This window comes from Vombatus ursinus, unplaced genomic scaffold (assembly GCF_900497805.2).
Source record: "Vombatus ursinus unplaced genomic scaffold, bare-nosed wombat genome assembly UNPS02006779.1, whole genome shotgun sequence".
NCBI lineage: Eukaryota > Metazoa > Chordata > Mammalia > Diprotodontia > Vombatidae > Vombatus > Vombatus ursinus.
The window spans coordinates 3952110-3980067 of record NW_020946557.1 but is presented as its reverse complement, the minus strand read 5'-3'; the positions used below and the strand labels follow the sequence as shown (position 1 = coordinate 3980067).

Genomic DNA, 27958 nt, shown 5'->3' with positions numbered 1-27958 from the left:
TTTGGCAGCTACTTATCACAAGACGCTTCCTATTTGTTAAGCTATAATAAATGTCATTTATCATGGTGTTGTTACATCTTTACTGTATACACTAGCTCCTGGATTGACTATCAAGAAAGTCTGCTGTGTTGGTCTTGTGTGTGTGTGTGTGTGTGTGTGTGTGTGTGTGTGTGTGTGTATTATAGGGGAGGGGAGTCCAGACTTGTGATTTATTCAATATGGGGGCCTCTCCTAATGTGAAAATTCTCTCCATTAATGCAGATCTTTGAATGGTCTATAGCTTCTGGTCTTCGAGAGTTACCTGGGGCACCGAGCAGTTAGGTGACTTGACCAAGGTCACATTATGATTATCTTCTTTGCATTTTTGGTAGGTGATCTAATGGAGGTGCTTTTTCTGGGTTGTTGTTTGTTTCTGCCTTTACAGTAAAGTGTCTCATCCAGCAAAGGAATGATAAAAATTCTATTGACATTAGACAAGGTGCTGTAGCTACAGTACTTGACACTGTTGACAGAAATCTGAGCAGTTTTATACTCATTGAAAAACCATAAAAAACAATGACCATATCATTAACACTAGCACTCTTGTAGAATTGTTAAGCCAGATATGACAGTATCCTTAATGATTATGCTTTGCCAGTCTTACAGACGTAGCTGGAAACTGCTTGAATGAAGGTAATAAAAGGCTCAAAAATTGAGCCATGGTGTTAATAAGACCATTTGGAACTAGGGAACAACCATGTGCAAAGAGGAAAAGATCAGGATTGACATTTTTCATAGAATGTTAAAGTTTGGTATACATTTTTTCCTTATAAAGGAATACGTGAGCATAGGCATATAGATTTAACATTGGAAAAGATCTTAAAAGTCACATACTTCATCCCACCCCACCCCCATTTTACATTTTAGGAACTGAGGCCAAGAGAAGATTGTGTCTTATTCGATGTCATGCAACTGGTAAATGTCTGACATGGGATTTGAATGCAGGTGTCCTGGGTTCTCTATCCATTGTTCCATTAGCCATTCAACCAGATGCTCTAAGACTCTCAAAAATGAATCTTTGATAGCTTTATTAACTTATTCAAATCACCTGCTTTTTAACATATATATATTCAGAATGGAGAGGAACTTATCAAAGACAGTCAATACTTTCTTTGTGAATTTCAGTTGATTGTCTAGGTCTCATGGTTATAATTACAGATTAGTCAGTCCTAGATTTCACAGCAGGCTTGCAGGAAGCTCTAAATTGAGCCTGTGAAAACCAGACACTAGGTTTGTTTAAGGGTCAATATAATCCTTTGGAACCACTGGAGAGTTGTCTTGGGAGGGTTGGGCCTAACAGGATTCAAAGACTCATAAAAGAGCCCTGACTTAAATGTTTAGTAATTCTCAGATTAGACAATTACCTAGAATAATGGGAAGGAACCTACCTAATTGGAAGGAAATAAGTATTTATTAAGGGCTTACTATGTGCCAAGCACTGTGCTAAACACTTAACAGATATTATCTCATTTGCTTCTCATAACAACCATGAGAAGTAGAGGTTATTGTTATTACCATTTTACAGTTGAGGAAACTGAGGCAGACAGAGGTTAAATGAATTACCAGGGTCACACAGCTAGTGCCTAAGGCCAAATTTAAATTCAGGTCTTTCTGATTCCAGGTTCAGCACTCTATCCACTATGCTACTTAGCTATCTCTAGGAATAAGAGCCTGCCACCTTCTCAAGCTACAGAGATAATTCTGCAATTCATCGACCCAAGTTCTCCTCCAATGCCTTCTCCAACTAGCTCAGGCAGCCTGTCTTAAGACAAGACTTTACTCCCCAACTACTACTACCTTCCAACAATCACTTTGTCCTCTCTTGGATCTTTTCTTGACAAACCCCAGCCCTGGATTACTACTACCATCTGCCTCCTTCACTCCTATTCACAGTGCTACTGAATCAAGCTAAAGGAAATCATAAAACCAGTCCATTAGGAATTTATATTATCTAATTTCAGTTAGTCCCAGATTGATAACACAGTCCTTCTTACTCCACCCTGGTCAATTCACTATCTTTTTCTCAACAGTGACTGTTCTGAACCTTCTCATCTCCTCTCAAGCCTTCCATGACACCACCTCCCCTCATTCTCTTTGCTGAGAACTTCAGTTCATACTTAAATGAAAAAAATTAGACCATTCCCTGAGAGTTCCTCCCTCTCTCCCTTCTTATTTCAATTCACTCAGATATCCTCCCTCATTATCTCTTCCTTCACTCCAGTCTCAGAGAGGTACCCCTTTTCCTTGTCAAGGCCAACACCTCTATATGTATCCTTGATCCTATCTATTTCTATCTTTTCTAACAGATTGCCCACTGTCATCCACACTCTCTCTCTTATTTTCAATCTTTCCTTATCTAAGAACTGATTCCCTGCTGCCTCCAAATACATCTCTGTCTCCCCTATCCTTCAAAGTCCTCACTTAATCCCACCATCCCAGCATATCATCCTATATCTCTCCTCTCCTAAATTAAACTCAGAGAGAAAGCCTTCTATACTTAGTGTCTTCACTTCCTATCTTCTCACTCACTTCTAAATCCTCTTCAGTCTGCTTTCTGACCTCATCATTCAACTAAAACTGCTCTCCCAAAAGTTACCAACAATTTCTGAATTGCTGAATCAAATGTCACCTCTCTCCTTGGATGATCTCTCTTCTCTGGGTTCTCTGTAGCATTGCTGTCTCCTGGATCACCTCCTACATGTCTGACCACTCCTCAGTCTCTCTTGCTAGTTCTTCATCCATGCCATGCCCATTAACTGTGAGGGTCCCCCAAGGTTTTATCCTGGCCCCTCTTCTCCTTTACCTCTGCACTATATGTCTTGGTCATTTTATCAGCTCCTATATGTTTAATTATATTTTCTATGGAGATGATTCCCAATGACAGATATCTAGATAGAATTAGAGATATATCCATTCCCAGTCTTTTTCCTGAGCTACTATCGCACATCACCAGCTGCATTATGGGCATTTGAACTGGATTTCCTGTATATAGCTCAAACTCAACCTGTTAAGAACAGGAGTCATTATCTTCCACCACCCTTCTTCCTAACTTCTCTATCCAGTCTTGAAACCTTGGTACCATCCTCAATTCCTTCCTTTCACTCACCTGATATATAGAATCCATTTCTAAAATGTTGCTATTTTTACCTTCAAAACATCACACACACACACACACATTTACATTAGAGTGTGTGTGTGTGTGTGTGTGTGTATGCATATCCCCCATGCCTAGAATCCATCTCTGTGCCTTTGCATTGGCCATCCCCCATGCCTAGAATACTCTTACTCCCATCATTCAACTCTTAATTTCCCTGAATTCCTTCAAATTTCAGATCAAACCCCACTTTTTTCTTAGGAAGCCATTCCTCTCCCTCCATTTCCCCACTCTCCTCTCTCAGTGCCTTCTCTCTGAGATTACCTTTCATTTACATTCTCTGCATAGTTTACCTTTGGTTTTTACACATTATCTCTACTGCTAGAATGTGAGCTCCTCAAAAGCAGGGACAATTTTTTACCTTTATTTGTATCCACAGCACTTAGTACAGTGTCTGGCACATAGCAAATGCCTAATACAAGTTTTTTGCTTTTTTAAAATATATTTTTATTGATGTCTTTTGTTTTGGTGTTTTTTTTTCTACATCATCATAGTTTCCTCCCGTACCCTTCCCCACCTTTCCCAGAGAGCTATCCCATATAACAAATAGTTGTTTTAAAAAAGAAAAATAAGAGGAAAAACTCAGCACAACTGATCAATATTTAAAAATGTCTGAAAATGCATGTAATATAAAAAATGCTTTTTGATGAACAGTGATTGAATTCTAACTTGACCGCCTCCTAGTTCTGTAACCTTAAGCCAGTCATTTAAGCTCTTTGAAACTCAGTTTCCTCTTCTGGAAAATAAGGAGCTGGTTTAGGTGAATTCCAAATTCTCTTTCACTTCAAAATCTAATGACGCTAAAAAACAGGTCTTCTTACTCCCTTGCTATCTCCACTATGCCAGACACAGCCTCTCAGTATTCTGGAGTCAGGAAATCGAGTGGGATTTCTGCAGAATCTTCAAAGACAGAATTTGAAAAGAGATTCTATATCCTGTGACGTTTCTATCACAAACAAGTATTGTACATTCTGGAAAACCCCATGCTAAAATACCAGAATACTAAAACTGTTGGTTTTTAGAATACAATAGCATTAGTCTATACCTAGCCTCTGGTATATCCTGCTCCCTACATTTCATCATCTATATTCCAATTCTTTCTAAGTGTATCTCAAACATCAAAGTAGTATTAGGCTAATTCTGAAGACACTCCAGATAGCAGTAGCTTTCCTTAGGTCTTCCACTTTCCCAGTCCAAGGTTCAGAAGCCTTAGAACCAACAAGCATTCTAGGACCAATCAAGTCCTTGGGTAGAATGGTCATATGATTCATATGACCTCAAAGTCTGAAACTCAGTAGGATTCATCAGGATAGTCAGATGACCTCAAAGGATTCAATAATTCAATTCAACAAACATATTAAGCACCTATTATTTACCAGGTACTGTGTTAGGTTCTGGAAATATACATGCAAAACCAAAATCAGTTCCTCAAGGTGCTAACATTTAGTAGGGGACCAGAGAGGAACAAATATACGGATAAATACAAAATATATGTAGTATACATTCATTCAAAGACATTTCAGAAGAGGAAGATATATCATTAACATCTGAGGGGAATTCTCCATTGAAGAAAAGTCTTAAGGAAAATGTGGTACTTGGGTGTGGGGGAGGTCAGTCTTCAAGCTAAACCTTAAAAGAATTCTTCTTGCATAGTCTATTGATTTCCAAAAACAGAGAAGGAGAATGAAAGTATTCCAAATATGGCAGATACCATGTGAAGGCATAGAGGAAGAAGATAGAATATTGTGTGTAAGTAACAAGTTGTCTCATTTTTCATCAACTTAGGGAATATAAGGGAAAGAAAGTGACATCAATACAGAAAAGCAGTTGGAGCCAGATTGTGAGGGGTTTTAGATATCAAATAGAGAATTTTTGTATTTTCTCATAGAGGCAACAGGGAGTCACTGAACTTTGTGATCCAGCAGTAATATGGTCAGACATAGTCTTACCTATGCTTTAGGATCCTCCATTCAGCAGCTGGGTGGACAGTCATGTAGAAAAAAGTAGTCCAGGAGGCCAACTAGGAGGCTGATGAAAGGACAACTTAAAAAGTCTGGCAAAGGGGGGCAGCTAGGTGGCGCAGTGGATAGAGCACCAGCCCTGGATTCAGGAGGACCTGTGTTCAAATCTGACCTCAGACACATAACACTTACTAGCTGTGTGACCTTGGGCGAGTCACTTAACCCCATTGCCTAGCCAAAAAACAAACAAACAAACAAACAAACAAAAGTCTGGCAAAGGAGTTTGAAAATTATGTATTGTTTCAGTCACTTTGCCTTGTGTTATAATAATGTTCTAATTTAAAATATCCTTCTGCCTGTCTCCAAAGAAAATTAAACTTTTGAAGACGGGGACTATTTTTCATTTTGCTTTGTATCCCCAGAATCCAGCACAGTACCTTGCACGTACTAAGTAGTTTATAAACATTTGCTATTGTCAACAGTTCAAATAAATCTAGTGTTTTAGATGTAAGCTACATCTATAAAGATATTGTTTGTTCTACTTTCTAACGTGGCACCTAACCTAGGGCCATGTTTATATGTTCTCTTAAATCATTTGAAAATGAAGTCTGGCTTTTGACTAGGTTAACTGTACTTGTGAAACTCGTCAGTAGAGGGTAAAAGAGGAAGTGTTCGTGTGAATGCATATGTCTGTGGTCCATGTGCTAGGTGGACACACTAGGTGGACACACTTGGTCTCCCGAGTTATTTTGTAAATTATTATCTCAAATCAAAGGATGATGGCGATAGTGGTTTGCAATGTCAGAACCCTTCACTTTAAATAAAACAGTAGCTGAACCCTTCTAATAAAAATCTTTTTAAAATGGTTTTTAAATGTCTACTACTAATAGTACCAGACCACGAAGAGCTGATTTTAAAATGCAGCTTATCTTCAGATCAGTTTATTCTGGATCTAACAATATTAAAAAGAGCCTACTTAGTGAGATGAATGTGACTGTTTGCTATCAGTAAGTGTTTTATAATTGGAAACAAAATTGGATCCAATAATTCACCATGCAAGATACTTGACAACAATTTTCGTTGTTTTTTTTTTCCTTTTGCTTACATATGCCAGTGTTTTTGGAGGTTGTTTCAGTTCATCACGATTTTCACTAAGGAAAAAAAAAGTTAGAATTCTGTTTCTAAATTGGCTATGGTCTGTTCGCTGTAACTGTTGGCTGTGTGTCTGTTATTTTATCAGAACCACGGAACTAAATTTTTTTAAATTTGGTAACATGTAACATACCACACATTAGCATGACTAAAAATAAAAGTGGAGACCACTATCATTTGTACTTGTTTCTTTTATATGTAGGATTTTTATGTCCAAACTAGGTTTATATCTGTTTCGTTGAATTGATCTTGGTTGTTATCATCAAATTAATGTCTCTTCAAACTTCCCAGTTTTGCCCATTTATCCATAATAAGTATTGATAACTAAAAGGTACAATTTTTAAATAAAAGGCAACCTACTGAACATACAAATAGACATTTATTATTTTATGCATACCCTGTTCATACAGATTGTTAATCTTATATAACCAAGCAACCTTTATCACTTAGGGTCTCTCAACAATTGATTATAGAACAATAAGAAACTAACTTTTCAGACATGTCGCTGAGTTAGACAATCCTTGATGGCTGTCTGATCAAATGAGATAATATATCTAAAGTGCTTTGCAAACCTTTAAGTGCAAGAGAAATGTTAGCCATCATCATCATCTGTAGTGGATAAATGTACATGATGCACACAAATGGCACACATAGCAAAGAAAACAGGTCTGCTCTGTGTGTGTGTGTGTGTGTGTGTGTGTGTGTGTGTATTAATGTTCCCTCACAACCTTGGTTTTTCCTCTAAGAAACCTCTTTTTTTAATTTTTAATTTTTAATTGTTAACATGTGTTTTTAAAACTTTGGGTTACAAATTTTCTCTCTTCCTCCCTCTCCACCCACCCTCGATGAAAAGGCAAGCATGTCGGTACAACTTATAGATGCATAGTCATGCAAAACACTTCCATAGTAGTCTTGTTGTGAGAAACTAAGATTTCCCTTCATCCTATCCTACCCCCCATTTATTCTATTCTCTCTTTTGACCCTGTCCCTCCTCAAAAGTGTTTGCTTTTGATTATTCCCTTCCCCAATCTGCCCTCCCCTCTATCAACCGCCTGTTCTCTTGTCCCCTTGCCCCCTTATTTTCCTGTAGGGTAAGATAAGATTTCCATACTCCATTGTGTATGTTATTCCCCCCTTAAGCCAAATACTATGAGAATAACATTCACTCATTCCTTCTCACCTTCCCCCATTTCCCCTCCACTGTAAAAGCCTTTTCTTGTCTGTTTCATGTGAGATATTTTACCTCATTCTACTTCTCCCTTTCTCTTTCTCCCAGTATAATCCTCTCTCACTCCTTAATTTTATTTTCCAGATATCACCCCTTCATCTTCAACTCACCTTGTGCCCTCTATCTGTCTATCTATACATACATATAATTTTTTTCCTCCCACTACCCTAATACTGACAAAGGACTCATGAGTTACAAATATCATCTTTCCCTGCAGGAATGTAAACAGATCAACCTTAATAAGTCTCTTATGATTTCTCTTTCTTGTTTACTTCTTCCATGTTTCCCTTGAGTCTTGTATTTGAAGGTCAAATTTTCTATTCAGCTCTGGTCTTTTCCACAGGAATGCTTGAAAGCCCCCTATTTCATTGAATGACCATTTTTTACCCTGAAGGATTATACTCAGTTTTGCTGGGTAGGTGATTCTAGGTTGTAATCCTAACTCCTTTGCCCTCTGGAATATCATACTCCATGCCCTCCAGATCCTTAATGTAGAAGCTGCTAAATCTTGTGTTATCCTGATTGTGTTTCCACAATACTTGAATTGTTTCTTTGTGGCTGCTTGTAATATTTTCTCCTTGACCTGGGAATTCTGGAATTTGGCTACACCATTCCTAGGAGTTTTCCTTTGGGGATCTCTTTCAGGAGGTGATCAGTGGATTCTTTCAATTTCTATTTTGCCCTCTGGTTCTAAAATATCAGGGCAGTTTTCCTTGATAATTTCTTGAAAGATGATGCCTAGGCTCTTTTTTTCATTGTGGCTTTCAGATAGCCCAATAATTTTTAAGTTCTCTCTCCTGGATCCATTCTCCAGGTCAGTTGTTTTTCCAATGAGATATTTCACATTCTCTTCTATTTTTTTCATTCCTTTGGATTAGTGTTACAGTGCCTTGATTTCTCAAATTGTCTCTAGTTTCCAATTTCTCCACTCTAATTTTTAAGAAAGTATTTTCTTCAGTAAGCTTTTGGAGTTCCTTTTCCATTTGGCCAATTTTGCTTTTTAGGGCATTCTTCTCCTCATTGGCTTTTTGGACCTCTTTTGCCATTTGGGTTAGGCTATTTTTTAAGGTGTTATTTTCTTCAGTATTTTTTTGGGTCTCCTTTAGTATCACTCAGTTTTTCCTTACTTGCTTCTCAGAATCCTTTTTGAGCTCTTCCATGGCCTGGGACCAATTCATATTTTTCTTGGAGGCTTTGGATGTAGGAACTTTGGCTTCGTTGTCTTCTTCTGGTTGTATGTTTTGATCTTCCTTGTCATCAAAGTAAGATAATATAGTCTGACTCTTTTTGTGCTGCTTGCTCATGATCTCAGTCAATTACTTGAGTTATAGAGTCTTTGTTAAGGTAGGAGTCTGTTTCCAGTGTGGAGAATGCACTGTCCCAAGCTTCAAGGGTTTAGTGCAGCTGTTTTCAGAGATACTTCTAGGGACCTGTAAGTTTTCAGTTCTTCCAAGGTGCTATGATCAAGGGCGAGGTGTTTACTCCTTTCCTGGCCTGTGCTCTAGTCTATGAGCAGTCTTTTCTGTTTTGGAACTGTGAGTAGGGTTTCCTCTCCACAGCCACTACAAGCTCCACCCAGAACTGTGACCCAGATCCAAGCACTGTCAAGTACGAGAATTCTGCACCAGCAGAGAGATTCCTGCAATCCCGCTCTGATCAGCCACTTGATTCCCCCTCAGTCTGTGGGCAGGAAGCTCAGGAAGCAGCCGTCACCCCAAGGAATGGGGCAGGAACCCCGCCCTCTTCTCTCACCACCATAGAAACAGACTTTTTCCACTGACCTTCTAAGTTGTCTTTGGCATTTGTGGGTTGAGAAGTCTGGAAACTGCCACAGCTGCCTGCTCCAGGGTCGCTGCGGCTTGCACACCCATGCGGCACTGCGCTCCTCTCCCCGCCCGATGCAATATACCTTTCAGATCAACCATCCAGGCTATGTTGGGCTGGAAATTTGTTTCACTCTGTCATTTTGTGGGTTCTGCTGCTTTAGAATTTGTTTAGAGCCATTTTTATAGGTATTTGGAGTGGTTTGGGGGAGAGCTCAAGCAAGTCCCTGCTTTTACTCCGCCATCTTGACTCCGCCCCTCTAAGGAACCTCTTAAAGTCTTTCATGGAACCAGAGTGCCAAAGAACACTGAAAAACATTGTTTCTATCTGCCTTGGAGTAGATATTGATATTGATTGAACATTTCCCCTTCTTGCAGTAGAAAGAATCTTTCAGAAAGAACTTTAATAGGAAACTAAAACAAAATACAAAAGCAGAAAATCTGAGTTTTATAGAATGAAAAGTCTTATTCTAATGTAACCTCTACACTTAGATTGATTTCTTTCGCACAGTTTATGAAGAAACCTGATCTGATCCTTTTTCCTCACATAAACCTTGGCATGGAAAGTGTTCCCTAGCACTCTTTTCAGTGTTTCAGTGTTTCCTACTCCTGCTTCGCCCACTGGCTTCCATCCCCCACAGAAGAAAGACAAGATGGAGTTCCTGCTATTTTCTACTATATGCAAGAAGAGGTAGTCAGATGATTAGAGGATCATCCTGGGATAAACCATATTTCATGTTCCTGCAAAGATAAATCCTAGGTCCTCCGTAATTTAGTTCTAATATACCTTTCCAGCTTCATCACATGTTATTCCTTTATTATACATTCTAAGTTACAGCAAGTCTTAACTACTCTCCATCCCCCTTCTCAACACTCCCTCTCTATTATCCAGGCTTGTGGGCATGCTGTTCTCCATATCTGATATGCATTTCCCTTCTTCCTGCCATCTTCCACCCCTATCACATACTCTTGAAGTTTCTTTCTTCCTTCAAAACCTAATTCAACCTTCTCTATGAAGCCTTCCCTGATCTCCTTCAGGTGAAAATGAGCTTTCTCTCCTCAAATTTCTCATAGCACTTTGCCTGGACATCCTTATATCTTATTATATCATATTCCTCCCTTATATCATATTCATTTATGTACTTGTAGCCCTCCTCCACATAGCCCCATTAGATTGTACACGCCTTGAGAATTGGGTCTATGCCAATTCAATTCAGCAAGCATTTATTAAATCCCTACTATGTGTCAGGCATTACTACATATTAGGTACTATAGAGAAAAATGAAACAGTCCCTGCCTTTAAGGAGCTTATATCCTATGTATCTGTATGTCATTTCCAGTGCCTAAAATAGTGCCTAGCACATAGCTGGGGCTTAATAAATATTTGTTGAATTGAATTGGAGTGAATTTAATTGAATACATTTATGTTGCAATATACACAGCTTATACTGAGATGACTGTTTCCCACCAGCGAAGGGTAAAGTCAATTATTTCCATACATACAGTTTTATTTCTCTAGGGAATATAGTAAGAATCACAGTCACAGATGCCCATCTCAGACAAGGCTGCCCTGCTCCACCAGCTTGTCTAAAGCACATGAGGGTTTCTTTTACATTACGGTAACTGGATACATAAGCCACATTCTTTGAGATGTAGTTATGTATGAATTTCCATAAAATTTCAAATTTTGCACAGAATTATGAGACAGTCATCATAGCTATGAGCTTTTAGTACTTTTTAGTACTTGACATAAATTTTAGATAAAGGAAGAATTAAACCTTAACTAGAAGTAAGCATCTACTGTCATTTAGTGTACCAGAAGTAGATTCTGTAGTACTCTACCAGTCTCCCAACACCAGCATCTTTTTCCCCCTTTTTCTCTTTCTCCTTTCTTCCTTCTTATTTTTATAATCTACTCTTTTTCTCTATTCTCCTCTACCTCCTCTCTTTCATTTTTTTTTTATTTCTCTCTTTCTTCCCTCATCTTTTTTCCTTTTCTCCTACCTTAGGCCTGTCAGGGATGTCCACAGGCATTGCCCACACTCAGAATTAGCAGTGAGGCTAAAATGATGCTGACTCTTAGCTAACTTTCACCTCCTCAGGCATTTTGTTTTCTTAGTCAGAGTTGACTAAACTTTGTAAAGAATATTGTTGGTAATTGTTCAGAGGTGATATATAAACTTAATCAGTACTGCATGCAATAATAATATGTGATCATAAAACTTGCTTTCATCTCCACCATCTTGTCTTTCTTCTGTGGGAAAGGGAAGCCAGTGGTGAAAACAAGAGTGGGAAACATTGAAGAAATGAAAAATGGAGCTCCAAGGCATTTTTTTAGGTATCATATAATCTGTCCACGTGGTTGCCAAATCCATATTCTTGCACTACAGGTCTAACCATGTTAATTCCCTACTGTAAAATCGTCAGTGCCTTCCTGTAGGATACGTCTTCACTTCCTGTAAGATGCCCTCTACTTCCGGCAGAATAAGATACAAATTACTCTATTTCACTGGTTATTAACCTGGGATGCATGAACTTTTCTTTAATAGTTTGATAACTAAGTTTCCTTTGGAAGCTTATGTATATTATCATAAGCGCTTAATAACATTATTCTGAGAATAGGTGTATAGGCTTATCAGACTTCCAAAGGGGTCCATGACACAACAAAAGTTAAGAACCCCTGCTTTATTTAGTATCTAAAGTCTTTCCTAATCTGACTCCAAACTCTTCCAAGATTCATTTCATGTTATTCTCCCTCCCTTATTCTACACTTCAAGTTGTCCTACTTTCTCTTCTATGTGCATGACATTCCATGCCACTTTCTCGCCCATATGTAGAATGCTTTCCCTCCTTACCTGTCCTTTTATGAATTCCTTTTATGAATTCAATCCCAGCTCAAATCCTACAACCTCATGAGCCCTTCTTAATCCCTCACATTATTAGTACTTCCCCACCCTCCTCCTTGAGAACGATTTGTGTTTGCAATGTATTTTGTATATGGAGATGTAAATAGATATAGATTCATATAGGTATATTTCTATGTATATTTCAATGTAAGAGCAGCAATGTATTTTGTATATGGATATGTAAATAGATATTGATACAAATATGTATATTTCTATGTAGGGGCAGTTCAGTGGATAGAGTGCCAGGCCTGGAGTCAGGATGATGTGAGTTCAATCTGGCCTCAGATACATCCTAGCTGTGTGACCCTGGGCAAGTCACTTAACCCCATTTGCCTCAGTTTCTTTGTCTGTAAAATGAGCTGGAGAAGGAAATCGCAAACCACTCCAGTATCTTTGCCAAGAAAATCTCAAATGGGGTCATGAAAAGTTGGACATGACTAAACAATAACAAATATTTATATCTAAACATATATCAGTCTAGTGACTTCATATTGCCTCTAGAATAAATAAACTCCTCTGTTTAGCTTTAAAAGCCCTATGCAGTTGATTCCAACCAGCACTGCCAACTTCATTGAAAGTTACTTTCCCTCTCAAATTGTGTTCCTGTCAAATTGGCTTTCTCTCTCTTCCTCACAAGGCAACTAGGTGGCACAGTGGATAGAACTCTGGGCCTGAAGTCAGGAAGACCTGAGTCGAAATCCAGCCTCAGACACTTAGAAGCTGTGTGATTCCCCTGGGCAAGTGTTTAATCTCATTTGCCTTTGTTTCCTCATCTGTAAAATGAGCTAGAGAAGGCCATGGCAAACCACTCCATTATCTTTGCCAAGAAAACCCCAAATGGGATCACAAAGAGTGGGACACGTCCAAAAAATGACTAAACAACAACTTTTCCTCACAAGCTACACTCCCGCTTCTATTTCTGTGCCTTTGTACCAGCTGTACCATGTACCTGGAATGTATCTTTCTCCTCACCTCACTGCCTTATAAAGTCCCTTGCTTTAAGAAGCAGCTCAAATACCATCTGATGTGTGAAGCCTTCCCTGATCCCTTCCACTGCTATAATTGCCTCCCATTGTATTTATCGCTTGATATTTCTAGTAAGTGCTATCATATATTTGTATTGTCTCCCTCCTTAGAATATAAGAACTTTACAAGTAGGGATTGTTTCATTCTTTGCACTAATATTCCCAGCTTCATCAATCACAAATTAAGCACTCAATAAAATATATGTTGACTAATATGTTTTGCATTAAATTATCTGTACACTTGTTTCTCCCCAGTTGAATCGAAGTTCTTCAAGGGCAGGGAATGTTTCCATTTTTGCCTCTCTATCCCGAGCACAAAGCAAATAATAAGCATTTAATAAATCCTTGTGGAAGTGAATTGGAACACTTCATTTTGCAGCTAAGGCAACTGAGTTCAGTGCTTGCTAAGATACTAGGTATTAAGTGACAGAGCTGAGATTTGAAATCAGATTTTTTTACTCCAAATCCAGTCTATTTTGTATTCTACCTTACCACAGAGAAAAAATATGGGTATTATATAAAATGTAGAGCCTTACGAGTCAAGAAATAGATGAGAGGGGAAGGAAATGCCAGGATATTATTCAATTTTTCCTCCAGAAGAGATCACTACTGTATACACTGGGGCATCATTTGTTGGTGCAGGGTTCACAGAGTACATGTACTTACCAAAAAATGGGTCCTATTTTTCCATGCTTTGGCAGTTATACCAGCCCTGGGGTTTTCAGAACTACACAGGGCAAAGATGCTGAATATGTGTGCAAATTATTAGTTGGTAAAAGCTTGTTACACCTTATACCTTAATGTTGTGCCTTCTGAATAATGAAAGAATGGGGCTCATTATTTCAGCATTTGAGTAGCAGTAATTTTTAATATATATAGTCAGGCATGTTTGTCATCCAAGGACTAGTTCAGCTAGGTTTAGAGAGACTCACCACCAGAGTGAAGAATTAATTTTTCAATCACAGCAAATCAGAAAGCTTATGTACTAAGGCATAGATGGGTTTGTAATATGTCTAAATGGAAGATGTACCTAAATACACTGATGAAATCATGGATCCTTAAAGGACTGATGAATTAAATAACTGCAATGTTACAATTTGATATTGAACTTTAATGTAAATAACCAATGCAGCTAAAGCTACTGTAAAAAGAAGGAGCCACAAAAAAGATCAACTGGTCCATTTTCCAAGGATTATTATCCCAACTTCATTCATTAGGTAACTGAGGCCTGGGGGGTTAATGTGACTTAACTGAGGTTATACAATTTGTCAGTAACAGAAGGGAAATAGAACTCGGGTCTCCCACCCTTTTTATATACTATAAGGATTTCAATTTAAGCTATAGATAGATAGAAGGATGACTAGATACATGCATACATACATACAAGCATACATGCATGTTGTTGTTCTCTTGTTTTCAGTTGTGTTCAACTCTTTGTGACCCCATTTGTAGTTTTCTTGGCAAAGATACTGGAGTGGCCCAGGCCAAGCACTGTGGCCACCGTGCCACCTAGCTGCCAATAGAAAGATAGATAGATAATATATGTTTGTATAGAAATACATGTATATATATATATATACACACACACATACACATTAAGCTTTTCAGAGCTAAGTACTGCTGTGTGTCTGTGCCCTTAGATATGACTATTTGTTAGCAAAAGACAGATTTACTGACATAATCAACAAAAACACTTTTCAGAGTGATAAGATTTAGAGAGGAAGCAGCATTTTAACGAATTAAAGGTTGTAATAAGTCAAGAGACCTGTATTTGAATCCTCCCTCCAACACTTACTAGATGCATGACCATAAGTCACTTAACTTGAGTATTAGTTTCTACATCTAGAAAATGAGTGCTATCATGCCTGTACTGCTTGCTTCTCAGGGTGGCTTTAAGAAGAGTCCTTCATAAATTGTAAAATGCAACATCAATGTATTATTGTATTTATGAGCACCACACATTTACTTGTAACACATCACAACAATGACTAACCAATTTCCAATGAATATGAGTCAGGCAGCTAGGTGGTACAGTAGACAGAGTGCTGGGCCTGAAGTGAGGAGGACTCATCTTTGTGAGTTCAAACCTGGCCTCGGACACTTACTAGCTCTATGACCCTGGGCAAGTCACTTAACCCTGTTTGCTTCAGTTTCCTCATCTGTAAAATGAGCTGGAGAAGGAAATGACAAACCACTCCAGTATCTTTGCCAGAGAAACCCAAAATGGGATCATGGACAGTCAGACACGACTGAAATAACTCAACAACAACAATGAATATATATATGGCATAGTGCCAATTTTAGAGACATTAAGCCAGATATGTTTTATAACTAGATATTTCTTCTTCCCAGGGACTTCTGCCCCCTTCCCTCTTAGAACATTGCCTCCTGCTTCAAATGCATCCACTAAGTACAAAGTCAATTGGCTGTAAATGGTAATGAGAAAAATGTCATGTGATTAACTACACTTCAGGTTATTCTGATTAGTCACTGGGAAAATAGTGAAACTTCCTCCTTAAGAAAGCATATTAAAGGTCAATGGTCTGTCTGAAGTCCAGTAGGAAAAACTAGTTGAGCAGTGTTAAAAACTGGCTATTGATTTGTGCCCCCCGACTGAAAGCCATGCACTGATGTAAATGAAAATGTGTCAAGAGTCAATATTGATTTTTTTTTTAAATCAGAACATCTCTGGGGAAATACTGCTAGCCCTACTGCTACACTTGTCTATGAATGAAATAAGACTCCTTTCCACAAGACTACACATGTCCAGACATCACATTCTCTTCTTTTACTGGTGTGGTAGATGCCAGTTGGTTGTCAGCAATCACTTTTTGGAGAAAATTATCCAGAGACCACAGTGAGAATAAAATATAGAAAAGTATGTGTTACGGGTGGAGGGAGGGTTTGAAAGTATATTATAGTTCTATCTGTAAGTTTCAATATATATTATATAGGTTGTAATATACATATATAAAGATTTTTATATATCCTAATAAATAATCTTAAGTAAAATACAAATACGTTTGGAATAACAGCAACATTGCAAGCAACAAGGAGAAATAAATTTCAGTTCTGAGGTTAGTGTGGCATGGTGGATACCATGCTTGTTTGCAGCCAGATAGAACTGAGTTCAGATCTTTCCTTTTATATTAGATTTGTGATACTGGGTAAATCGCTTTACCTTCTAGGACTTACGAAAAGGTTACAATCTGCATTAGTAGAGAGTTACCATATGGAGAATTCCCCACCATGTTGAAATCACAAATCTTTCAGGTGTTAACTCACATGGGCAATAAGAGAAATGGACCTTTATTTCTTTCCTAGCCCCCAGTGAAAACTGGCCTTGTTTCTCTCTTCAGAGAAACTCTCTGAACTGTAACTATACTAGCATATTGAGATCTTTGACAACTGCTCAGGGGCAATATAAGGGACTGCCAATAGTCATGAATATATGGCTGTGGTTGAAACCCGTTGGGGGCTTTGTATGGACAGGTAAGTTAGACTTGGTGATTCACTTGGGATGCAGCATGTCCTCTAATGTTATACTTGGCCAATTAGAACAGAGAATTAGCATGGAAGATGAGAAGAGGTCATCACCTGCCAATGCATATAAATGATCAGAAGTAAACTATTGGGATTAGAGGAAATCCTAATAAAGTGATGATGGAAGAGATCATTCCCTCCATGAGAGATTAAAAAGGCTAAATAAATCTACTTAGTTTTATTCAGTGGCCTCTAGGCACAGACAACTGATTAAAACTGCCCATTACAAATTGATTAACTTTTTGTTAATTATTTAATGACCTTTGAGAAACTCGATTATGTGATTGGACTCTGTTCTCAAGATTTTTTTAAAGAGCAGAATTAGATTTCAAGAGAAAAGAAATAAATATGCCAAACTAATTTTAGGTTGAATCACCTGGATTAAAATGAAAGAATATGTATCCAAAAACTTTGTTAAAGTTGCAAAATTATGTGCATGTCCAAGAAGAAAGATTATCATAGTAGCAAATATATTTAACAACGACCTTAAGGTCAATATCTACAGTGATCTAGAGATATGAGACATTAGTGTAGAACCTTTGGTGTGATGAAAACTAATTTATCAATGGGCTTTCTACACAAGCTAGTTGGTATTTATTCAACTTCACGTAACAAGCCGTCGAGTTCTTGAATACTAAAACCCTCTCTTTTGCTCTATGAGTTGCAGCCTCCAGGGTAGTCCAAAGTAGAAAAGAATAATGACTCATACTACTAGAAACGGAAATACTTCTGTAATCTTGCCTTCTACTGATTTGTGCTGCTACTTAACTTGCTTACTGTTGTTTATCTCTTTACATAGTTTAAATTTTAACACATAACAGTCCTAAAATAAAAATTCAGAAATTTAGAGGAGGGGATGAAGCAGATGGAGAGAATAAGGTATGTCAAGAAAAAATCTGTGCCTACCTCTGTTTTTTAAAGTTTATTGCCCTAAAAAAAAAAATTTCCTAGTCAACCCTGTCCACAGATGGCAAATTAAGAACAAAAAAATGCCAAACTACATTTTTTTTTGTTATAACTGAGAAGGAGAGAAGTAAGTGCAAAGAGGGTAACATTTAGAGTCAGAAGGACTGACTCCAGATTTATATCTCAGCTCTATCACTTACTTCCTATGTGACTGTAAGCAAATCAATTCACACCCTAGACCTCAGTTTTCTCATCTGTAAAATGAGGGGTTTGAATTAGATATCTTCTAAGGTCACTTCCAGCTGGAAATCTATGATCCTAATTCTTTAAATTTATTATTTGACATTAGTTGGCAAGTGATTTAAAAGGCTAAGATAAATATGTATAGATTTTCCAAAAGAAAAAAAATATAAGGAAGAAAAAAATTTCCCTTTAAAGTGCTGATCAATTAAATTCAAAAAGGTATAATTTTTCCAAGACGTTAATTTAGCCTCACAGCAAAGTTCTAAGTATACTGCTGAATACTCACATCAGATAATTGACAAGAAAATAAAACAACAAAAATATATATGCAATATATCATTATAATCTGGATATATTTTTGCAAGTGGGGAGGGGAGGTTGGGGGTGAGATAATATATAGATTCCAATGTACTATACCAAGGACGCTAAATACCAAACATTTTCCTAGCCTAGTAATCTTTAGGCATAAACATGATTTATGTAAATGAACAACAATTTCTGAACTAGTTTCAAATTTGTCACATGTTAGAACAATAAGTGAAATATATCTCAAGACCTTCATTGACTTTAGTTTAGAAAAAACACAAGTATGCAGAGCTAAATTGGGGTGTGGGGGGAGGGGAAGGATGAGGTGTGGAAAAATCCTAGCAATGACAAGGCAATGGTATATGCAAAGTTTGGGATTTTTCTTCCTCGAGCTTATTTGAACAATATCAATCACTTTGACATCAGAGCACAATTCCTAAGTGAAGAAATGTAACACTAGGAAATATTCATGTTCTCAGTTTTTAAAATATATTATTAAGTGTGAAAAACAGCCATAAAACTGCCTGGAATTCTTGCCTTTTTGTAAACAAAAGAAATTGGGTTCTGTGAAGCATATTCTGCCTTATTCTTCATCAGGCAGATATTTACATTTGCATCCTAAAGTTATTTACCATAAATTGTCCTGTGTTTAATGATCAAGTTTAAATACATTTTGGCACAAGCAGATTTTAAAATAGTAAACTTTAGTTTTCAAGAAGTTATCTAAACATGCCAATGTTGATATAAGGAAAGCATATTCTTTAAATTATGGAACACTTTGATTCATGATTCTGTTAGTCTGGGAACGAGTCTCATGTAGGCCACGGTTTTGTGGAAGATGAGGGAGCCCCCTAGTGGCAGATGAGTATACTAGTAAAAATTTCAGATAATACTTATGACAAGGTAGTAGCAGTAATAGTAGTAATGATAATAATAATAACTAGTATGTATATATAGTACTTAAGTTTTGCAAAGTATTTTAGACACATTTTCGCATTCTATCCTTACAATAACCCAATGAAATAGCACCATGAAGCTATTATATTTAGAAACAGCTTTGGTATCTTAGATATAGCAATGTAAGCTTCTTGCCTAGGGATTATTTCATTCTTTGTATTTTCCCCCACTGGTGGTGCCATGAACAGTGAGCCATTTAATAAATACTTGTTGATTGGCTAATTGATCTAATTTTCATAAACTACTTTAATGTTTTTATGTTCCCTTCCTTTAAATATCCTCATAGACTTTTTCTTTTATGAAACTTCTCCATTCCCTTCCCAGCGCTCTACTCACTGCACCATCTAGGAACACATTCGTTCAATATGCATCTGCTTAGTGCCTCTTATGTGCCAATAATGTGCTAGGCTATGGGGATGATGCCACCCCACCCCAACACAAAGGCCCTTCCCCTCAAGGAATTTTCATTCTATTGGAGTAAAACAATATATGCACAGACAAGTAAACACAAAATCTATATAAGGTAATTTGGGGTGAAGTGGGGGAGCACCACTAGTAAATAGAGGTTTCAGGATAGGCTTAAAGCGGTAGTGCTCTCCTGAATCTTGGAGAAAGATAATGATTCTAAGGAGGGAGAAGTCAAGAGGAAATCATTCCAGGCATGAGGTGCAGGATAGAGAAGCGAGATGGAATGTCTCAAGGATTCTCTTCTGACCTTCTCTAGCTTTTCAGAAACCATAGAGAAGTGAACAATGGAGCACATTCCCCTGGTTATTAGTATATCTTCATTAAATGAGGGAAAAAGCTCAACCACTATAAAGCTACAGTTTTTACTAATATTGTGGCTTCTATAAAAATATATTTCCCAATTTTTTTCTCAAACCAAAAGAAATTTATATATGAATTGATACATGATCAAGGAAAAAGGACTTCAATGAAAGCAAATCATACTTTCTGAATGAACATTGAAAGTGGCTTAAAAAACAAGCATTGGAATATTTTGCATTTTCTAAAATAGATAAATGTTAAGTCTTAAAATGTATCATTTTTCTCATTTTGAAAAAAATTGGCCATTTTGTGTGTAGTGTTGTTATATTGCCATGGAACAATATTTAATTATATTATTTACATGGCATCCCTTTAAAAATGACTTTAGAGAAAATATCTCTTCCATTCCCATAGCCTTTCATTAAAATAAGCAAGAAATATGCTTATTTATTTTTTACCCTTTTTTTGCAAATGAAGAGACTGAAGTGATGAATAGCCTAGAATTCTTCAAAGATAAAAATAAAGTCCTGGCATAATTAATCATCTAGTTCTGATCTCTCGAATCAACACCAGCCTCATGAAGGAGTTGTACTCTTATGTTATTGTAAAGAGGAACTTACATTGGAGGTTGAGCCTCTGAGTAAGTTAAGTATTACTCTAAGTAAGTTAGAAGAGAAGATGAACTCGAAGGACAGAATGAGATGTGTGTGTGTCTGTGTCTGTGTCTCTGTGTGTCTGTGTCAATGTCTGTGTATGCACTTTTAATTGTGTGTTTATATCTGGACATGACCAACAAGGCAATTTGTTGTGCATGATTATGTATATTTGTTACAAGGGTTTGTTTTTCTTTTCTTTTCAATGAAAGGTGAGGGGAGCTGGGAGGGAGAGGAAATAGGTTTTTATTAATTGAAATAAATTAAATTAAAAATAAATAAAAGATAGAAAAATGAATAGCTTAGAATAAGACAAGGCCTGCGAGTCCGTGTTCACATTACAGCTGGGTGTCTGGAAGCAGGTGAAAAGACCAGATAATGTGGTAGAATTTGAACACAGGTCTTCTTACTCCAGAACCAGGGATCTTTCCATCCTTCATGTTCCTGAAAGCCAAAGCGAGGTGAGTGGTTCAAAGTCTAAAACAATATTAAAAACAGACAAAATATCTGCCCTTCCTGACCTGCCCTACCACCACTCCCCCCCAAAAAAATGAGCAAGAGAAGAGAGTTTTAGGAGCTCTTAGAAGGGCAGAGGGAAAAAATGGCAGGAAACTAAATGCAAGTTGCCAGCTGCAGCAGCAAGAAAAATTTAGATAACTGCAGCACCTCTCTGCCTCAGGCCCAGAGAGTTTCTTTTGTTTCCGTTTGTGGTAGGAGCCATTCCCTACATAGTAAACTAGAGCCCAGCAAGTAGAGGCAAGAAAGTAGAGCACCTGATTGGGGTGAGGAGGATGTGAGGAATAGCTTCTATTAATAATAATAGCTGGTATTTACCCATAGCTTCCTACCCTATCTGAACCCTCTCCAATGTTCATGATACGGCTTAAATCCCAACCCTTGCATGAAGTCTTTCTGAGCTTCAGACTTCCTGAACATCTCTAGCAGTTATAGTTTATACCCAAGATTTCAAAACCACACCCCTGGACCACTTGGGCGCTGTTTGCAATTTGCCAAGTCATATAATAAAACCATTTTTCCCTTTGTTCACAGGAGTATATAATTTTGTTAGCAAATCTCTGTGATTGGAAACAGAGATTTAGAGATTAATGCAAATATATTAGTGATAGAACAGGAGATATAGAGTAGATTTGTGATTTCATGGTTGCTGCAAACTCCCAAGTAAGAAACTCGCTTTACTAATGCAAGTCCTTCTCTACAATTTGTAGAGAACTGCATAGATCATAGGGAGTTTAAGTGACTAGCCAGGCACTGCATAGCCAGTGTATGTCCAAGGTGACACTTGAACCCAGGTTTTTCTGACTCTGAAGACAGTTCCTCCCTATAATTATAACACATTGCCTCTATATAAAATTAAATATTTATATATATTTACATACACATTTAATTTAAAATAAGCATGCACATTCAATCTGAGATCATTAAAAATTAACATTCTCTTGGGGCAGCTAGGTGGTGCAGTAGATAGAGCTCTGGCCTTGGAGTCAGGAAGACCTGAGTTCAAATCCAATCTCAGACACTTGACACTTACTAGCTGTGTGACCCTGGGCAAGTCACTTAATTCTGATTGCCTCACCAAAAAGCAAAAAAATAATAATAATAATAATAATAATAATTAACATTCTCCAATTAGTTCATTAGAGGCAGCTAAGTGATACAATGAATAAAGTGTTGGACTTAGAATCATGAAGACTTGAGTTCAAATTCAGCCTTAGACACTTATTAGCAGTGTGACCCTGGAAAAGTCATAACCTTGGCCTGTTTCTTCCTTTGTAAAATGGAAGAATAGTACCTAACTCTCTGAGAGTTTATGAGGTTCAAATGAGATATTATATAAAGCACTTTGCAAAACTTAAAGCATGATACAGATGCTATTATATGGACTATTTGTGCCCGACCTGTGGTAGAGTCTTCCAAGTTCGTATTGGTCAGGCTGGCCACAATCAAACACACTGTGCCTTGAGCCCAGCGTAGTGATGTCATTTTGGTCCTCTTCAAAGAAGAATAACCACCACAAAGATGCTATCATCATCACCATCATTATTATTACTACACTATTATCATTATTCATGCATGTGCCTTGTTTCTCCGATGAAATTTGTAACATCTTTGTGTGCAGGAATAATGTTTTATGCTTTTATAACTATGTATTCATTACCTTGATGGACCGTTACATCAGTGATTAGATTCAAATAACAAAATGCTAAAAGAGCCTCACATGAAAGACTTATGAAGTTAAGAATATTTACTGAAGGATACACAGACAAGATCAGATAGAAATCAACAGCCTTACGTCCATTCCCACCAGTCCCCAAGGGGTGGCTCCTTTCATCACAGTGGGCCTGAACCTCAATTTCTTGATTTCTGAGGTCTCTTTGTCACGCACCCCACAAATCAGACACGCATGACAGCATGCAAGACATTGACACACCACCAAGCTAGCCTACCCTCCTTTGTAGCTGAGAGGTTTTTTTACACTCTGTGGTTAGCTGGATGGAAAAATTCTGGCAGTACTATCATAACTTATCTACTAGAACAGATTTATGACAGGGACAGGCAGGGTTTGAGAGAAATAAGGAGACTAGATCACTGTAGGAACATAGATTTAGAGCTAGAAAAAAGAATCATAGAAGTCCCTCATTTTACAGGCAAGGAATCTAAGGCTGAGAGAAAAGTTAAGTAATGTGCACAGGGTCATACAGCTAATAAGTATCCAAGGTAGGATTTGAATTCAGGTCTTCTTGACTTCGAGTCCAGGACTCTTTAAACTGTGACCCCTACCTGCCTACTGTTTTATCTCTGGGCAAAGAATACAAGAGTCAAATATGCTAATTCCTGGGAGAGAGAAACTTAACTAAGCAAACAAAAGTAAAGGGGACTATATGACTATGGTAGAGCAGTCTAGGTGGCATAATGGATAGAATGCCAGACCTGGAGGCAGGAAGACCTCTTCCTGAGTTCAAATCCTGCCTCAGACACTTCCTAGCCTTATGACCCTGAGCAAGTCACTTAACACTGTTTGCCTCAGTTTCCTCATCTGTAAAATGAGCTGAAGAAGGAAATGGCAAATCCTTCCAGTATCTTTACCAAGAAAACTCCAAATAGGGCCAGGAAGAGTTGGACATGATTAGTCAACTAAATAACAATGAAAATTGCTGAAGCATCTTTTTACGTATCTGTGATCCATAGCACCCCATTCTTTCCACTATTCTAAAGATAACCCTGGACATACAATAGAAGCTCAATAAACATTTGTTTGTGTTGTTGATGACATGATCCCAGCCTCTCTATTCTTGAGTTTTGACCAATACATAGAGCTGAATTTTGATTACAAGTTTAGATTAACAGAGACTTTGAAAGCTAGACGGGACTTTAGAGATCATTTAGACCAATACCCTCATTTCACCTATAAGGAAACTAGGGTTTGGAGAGAGTTAACAGCAAATCCTAAAGGAGTTGGAGAAACTTTTTCATTTCGCCTTCTTAGGAGAATGTTTTTTCCAATATGTGGGAACATCACTATTTTGAAGTTTGGGAGGGGGGAGAGAAAGAAATGGAAGATAAAAGAAAGGAAGTGACACAAAAATTGACCAAAAATTCATTGATAGGAACTGCTGCCAATCATACTTATCAACATTCAGAGACATTCTAATAATTGGCTTATTATATGTTCAGTGCATAGACCCATGGTACAGAGAATCTGATTGACCAAGAACAGCCATTTTAAGCAAGCTTGTATAGGTTCTAGTTAAAAAGCAGGATGATTGTGACAGAATTGTATAGAGGATATAAGGGGAAGGTAAAGATTTATACATCAATGAACAAATAGCAGAAAGAGAATATATACATCAGGTAAAATTATGAACTAGTCAGTAAACACTAGGGATAAAGCTGGAATTTGTAGACTATCCATTAACACCAGAGCTATACCTAGTTACTTGACATGATCATCTTAAGTAAATAGAAGTAATAAAGCTGAGCCAGAAATACTTTTAGTTAATCACCTGAGCTTAAGGTTAGTGTTTTAGCTAAATTCTACAAGCTTTAGCTAGGGAAGTGACTTGCTTTCTTAAGGAAATGGTCATAAAATCAATATGAAAAATTCTCTCACCATGGAAGGAAGGAAGAAAAAGAGGGAAGGGAGAAAAGGAGGGAGAAGAGGACAGGAGAAGGAAGAAAAGAGGAAGAAAGAAAAGAAAGATTGTAGTTCACAAAACTAGACTCATTGAATGAGCAGGAGAGAGTTTTTAGAAACTGCAATTAATGTCTTTCTTCCTGTACCGATCTGGTATAGCCTCACAGACGCACATACCACCAAATCATCCAATAATTTGGTGCTGCCAATGCATCACTAAGAAACTAGCTTTTGTAAAACATTGCCTTGTAGCTATGTTTCACCTATCCCGGTTCTGCTCTTAGAAAGATACACCAGGGTAGAAAGCAACGGTGGTGATTTTGGGGAAAATGCAAAAAACATAGCTTTACTTCCGTCTCTGTAGAAGGTGAGAATGGTCGCTTATAAATATCTCAGTACACCTTCTTCTTGTGTCTGTGTAGAATTGTGTCTAAATGATTCTGTATAGAATTCTCAGGAATCAATGCTACTGGACAGGAGTCTGAAGACTGAATCACTTGAATCAAACAATTAACTCAGCACTCTCTGGGGCTTGATCCATAGAATTTTGCTTCAAGATTAGAGTGCCAAGGTGAAGATTAACACCTCTGGGTCACTGGGGTTGATGAGACATGACTTATTAATCCTTCAAGAAAATCTTAATTAGACACTAGAGTACTTCTTGCTTCATCGTTAAATACTACCAAATCCCAGGATAATTGGAAAATAAATAGTGACTATGATAGAAAGTGGTGTTATAATTAGGGCCGCTGAAATGAAAGAAATGTTTTTTTTTTTCCACAAGGAAAGTGTATGTCATCCTTTCCTCCTTTTAAATAACTCAATATTAACATTTGCAACAAAAATCCAATAAAATTATCTTATTATAGATAGAAATCTGGACACTAGGGAAACAGGGGATAATGACTGACCAGAACATTTTGACTTTATGAATAATGTTTTATTGATGACCTTAAACCAATAACTTTAATATTTTTTCAGGTAAATATTTTTCTAAGTTTTATTGACACCTTTTGTTTTTATACCATAGTCACTTCCCAGTAACACCTCTTTCTCAAGAGCCCTCTCTTATAATAAAAGAAAATAATCAAATAAAAACATTGTACCTCTACTTCATAACACATGCACCATTACACAGGGGTAGTCTTCCACTTCAACATTAAGTGAATACAAGTGTGTTTTCCAAGTTAATTAACACACTATGATGATTATTATTACTATCATTTACATTTTATTGCTTTTTTTTTTTTTTGGCTAGGCAATGGGGTTAAGTGACTTGCCCATGGTCACACAGCTAGGGAGTATCATGTGTCTGAGGCTGGATTTGAACTCAGGTCCTCCTGACTTCAGGGCTGGTGTTCTCTCTACTGCACTACCTAGCTGCCCTTTTTTATTGCTTTTTTAAACAATTATCTTTCCATGGACAGACATCTGTTTTCAGCTGTAAAGTTTTTGTTATCCAATCCAATAGATTTGAATTTATATATCCAAAAGATTTTACTTTAAGAAATGTTTTATTTCTTTGGCATTTTGTACATCAGTCCACAAGGCATCTGAAAGAGGTTGCAGCCAAAGGGGAGGGTGGAGCTGAAATTCATTCAAGGTTACTAAGGTTCAAAAGGAAAAATATTTTACTTGAAAGTATAGTAAAAAAAATGTTTCCCTGTATTTGATGGTCATTTTTTTATAAATTAGAGGATAAAAACAATTCTTTAAAAAAAGTTGAGAAAATCTCTTTGAGTCATTAGCTTACTCTCTCTAAGCAAGTCTCTTTTCAGTTAACTGGGATAATTATTGTAGGCATTTTACATATAGTTAGTTACAAAGTGTACTAATAAGCCAGATTGTCAAATTATGTCAATCAGGTCTAACATTAACAAGCAAATTGCCTTTTGTGGAGAAAAAAAATGGGTAAGATGTGGATCTTCAGAGTAATATAAACCACTCAAACTCACTTATCAATTAGTTTATTCCTACTTTCACATTTTGTTTTTTTATGGATAAAATATAGTTGCATAGCCTCATTTCTTACATCATCTTAATCACTCAATTGTGTTGCCCCAGACAAACTGAGACCTGGGAAAGACCTTAGCTCCAAAAGACTAAGGTCCAGGAAAATGATAAATGTTAGAGAAGATGTGGGAAAATTGGAACACTAATGCATTGTTGATGGAGTTGTGAAATGATCCAACCATTTTGGAGAGCAATTTGGAGCTATGCCCAAAGGGCTATAAAAATGTGCATACTCTTTGACCCAGCAATAGCACTTCTAGGGCCATATCCCAAAGAGATCATACAAATGGGAAAAGGACCCACATGTACAAAAATATTCATAGCAGCTCTTTTTGTGGGGGTAAAGAATTGGAAATTGAGAGGATGCCCATCAATTGGGGAATGGCTGAGCAAGTTGTGGTATATGAATGTGATGGAAAACTATTGTGCTATAAGAATTGATGAACAGGCTGACTTCAGAAAAACCTGGAAAGACTTGTATAGTCTGATGCTGAGTGAAGTGAGCAGAACCAAGAGAACATTGTACACAAGAACAGCCACGTTGTGTGATGACTAATATTGATAAACTTAATCCTTGCCGGCAATACAAGGATCTAAGACATCTCCAGAGGACTTGTGATGGAAAATGCTTTCCACATCCAAAGAAAGAACTATGGAAGTTGAATTGCTATTTTTTTTCTTCTCTTCTGTTGTGTTTTGTTTCCTCTTTCTGATGGTTCTTCCTATTGGTTTTAATTTTTACTTACAACATCACTAATGTGAAAATATGTTTAATATGAACATAAATGTATAGCCTATATCAAATTGTGCACTGTCTTGGGATGGGTGGTGGGAAGGAAGGGGGAGAAAAATTTTAAACTCAAAAGTACATGGAAGTGATTATTGATAAATCAAAATAAATTAATAAAAAAAGAGACCGAGGTCTCCCACTGCATCCAGAGCCATTTCCAGTTATCCTGATCTATGTCTTGGACCCAGATGGCTCTGTAGGAGAGAGTGAGGCTGGTGATTTTTCGCAGCCCTGCCTCACTTAAATCCAATTCACTTGCAAGTCAAGACATAACCTTCCTGATATCATTGGTCCTCTTAGAGAATGAAGGACGAACAACAACAATAGACAAGTAGTTC

General features: G+C 37.3%; 1 protein-coding gene across 1 annotated transcript in view; it reads left to right on the top strand.

The window, feature by feature from the left end:
- The window catches only part of HS3ST5 (heparan sulfate-glucosamine 3-sulfotransferase 5), a 304691-nt gene that overhangs the window by 253209 nt on the left and 23524 nt on the right, over positions 1–27958 (top strand). The gene's annotated exons all lie outside the window — the stretch shown is intronic.